Below are 2597 nucleotides of genomic sequence, written 5' to 3'. Positions count from 1 at the left end.
GCGGACGAGACGCACCCCGGAGAATGGGCACAGCGGCTGGGACAGAGGCAGTTATGTGCTGGTGAGTCTGCGGCAGGGACAGTGTGTGAAAGAGCGGCCGACTGTGCGACGATAAGGAGCGTGTGACAAGGACGGTCCGTGACAGGCTGTGCAACAGTGTGTGAGAGACAGTGTGAGACGGTGTATGACCGACTGTGAGCGTGCGAGATACACGAGGGAGAGAGACGGAACGAGACTGTGGGACAGTCATGTGACTGTGTATAAGAGACAATGAGAGAGACTGCGAGATACACGAGGGAGAGAGACGGAACGAGACTGTGGGACAGCCATGCGACAGTGACAGACTGTGGGATGGGGCTGAAAGACGTGGGTAACAAAGGGCGAGAGGCACGTGCCCCAGGGTTAGTGCAGGGAGGGGGTCCGCGCGCCCACGTGCGTGAGGTGAGTCCGAGCGCACGCCCGACGCCGAGGCTGCCGGCGCCCTGTGCCCCTCCCCCTAAGTAGCCCTCCGAACACTCTGACCAATGGGAGCGGAACTCTGCTTCGATCCCTCCAATTAGAACGGAGAGGTGGGGCTCAGGGTGCGGGGTGGGGCTTCGGCCCTTTTCCAGCAGCCCCGGGGCGGTGTCCCAGGCGCTCAGAGCCCCCTGGCGCCAGGCTGAGGAACTTGCCTAGGAGTCAATGGAAGTAACCCCGCCCCCAGCGGCTTTACCTGCGGCAGCGGTGCGGGCGGCCGGGACCTGAACAAGTGAATGCCTCTGGCCCTGTTAGCCCGGCCTTCAAGGCCTCCACGAGGGCATTCGGACCCTTTTTAAAAAAAATCTAACATTTTATTTCCCTCATTACACGTAAACAGGCCTCTTTCCAAACTTCCTGGCTAACTTCCTACAGACTGGCCCTCCTGACACCAACTTCGAGGCCCAGCTCACATCCAGCCTCCTCCTCCACGAACCCTTTCGTGATTACTCCGGGCACCGAGCACCTTTACACTCAGACTTCCCAGTTTATAGCTCCTTCAGGGAAGGGCCCCAGTACTTCATCTCTATCCCTCACCTTGCCCAGGACATGGCACGGGCCCACTCACTACCTGTGAACTGCCTTAACCCTCCTTGCCCAGCCTGTGACCTCGGGTCCGCTTCCCTGAAGTTAACACCTGATGTGACTTTGTGCACAGCTTGCTCCTTTAAGAACGCTGACCTCATGGCCAAGACCCCTCCGCCCAAAGCCCAAAGCTCAATACTGCACGACCCCATTAGCAAAGATACTGGAGGGCTGGGCTCCGTCCTCCAGCTCACTTTACAGAAGAGGAAACTGCAGCAAGCAGGGTCACGACACTTGCCCAGGGTCACACAGCTAGCCTGGATTCAAACCCAGCGCTCCATCCTCCCCGCCCCCTGGCTGCCCAAGTAACTTGCCAAAGGTCCCCACACTAGCCAGTGGCAGAACTGGGACTTGAGCCTGCCTTCACTGGACACAGGTCCAGCACTTTGGCCCTACAACACAATAGCTTCCTCTGTTTTATAGACGGAAAAAAGGCAGGTCCAGACAGAACACATCACTGCCTAAAATCACCCGGCTAGTCACAAAGCTGGGGCTGCTACACACCCCAGATGTTTGGGGACTGAGAAAGGCCAGTGAAGTGCCTGGATGATTTTCTCCTCTAGGAAGGCCTGATGCTACTTTCCCTGCCCAGCTTCCTGGGGGAAAAGAAGGGCAAGAAAGTCCTTCTCAGGGTGGCCAGGTAGCACAGCAATTAAGAGCACCGGCTCCAGTGTCGGGATGACTGGATCAAATCTGGGCTTAGATACTCAGCACCACACCCAGAAATAACTGGCCGAGTAACCTTGAGCAAGTTACTTAACCCTGGTTGCTTAAAAAAAAAAAAAGTCCTTCTCCTTCCCAAGGGAGATTTAAAAACAAATGCTAAGAACTTTTGAGACTGTCCCTAATCCTAATGAATTCTCCTTCCCCCACAAACCAGGACAACTATTTAAAAAGCAGTTCAGTTAATATCTCCATTATTCTCCATTCGTTCCTTCTACCACCAGCACTCCAACACCTAGGATACTCCTGAGAGTCAAAAAGATTCTCTTCTGGCCCTGGGAAAGTCTCTTCCCCACCCACCCCAGTCCCATTTCCTCATGGTGGAGACCTTCTACAGTCACTTGGCTCCTCTACACATACAGACTGGCCAGGCCACCTGGGCCTGGTGTAGGATGAGGCCCCTCACCACCAACAGCCCAGTTCCCCAGGACACAAAGTCAGCAAGAGGCAAAGGCTCTAAAAAACAAAGTACAAACTTTATTTTGTTTCTTTACAAAGGCACTGTGGCCTTGTTTTTTTTTCCCCATTTCTTAACAAAATATAATAGTTTCTCCCAGAACACAAAGACCTCAAAATTGTAAAAAACAACAACAGACAAAACCAAGAAAGGAAGGAAGGAAAGAAGGAAGGAAGAGGGAAATGGAGAGAAAGGAAGAAAAAAAGAAAGGAAGAAAAGGACAGAGACAGCTGTGGCTGGAGGAGGGGGTAAACCTAGGGGGAAAGGTTGAGGGGGGTAAAGAATAACAGCTAATTCTAGTGCTGAGCCAGGTGGA

Source organism: Petaurus breviceps, unplaced genomic scaffold, assembly GCF_028583685.1.
Source record: "Petaurus breviceps papuanus isolate PSGF00001 unplaced genomic scaffold, PetGlider_PUasm1.0 138, whole genome shotgun sequence".
In the NCBI taxonomy this organism is placed as follows: Eukaryota; Metazoa; Chordata; class Mammalia; order Diprotodontia; family Petauridae; genus Petaurus; species Petaurus breviceps.
Note: the sequence above shows the minus strand (reverse complement) of the source record.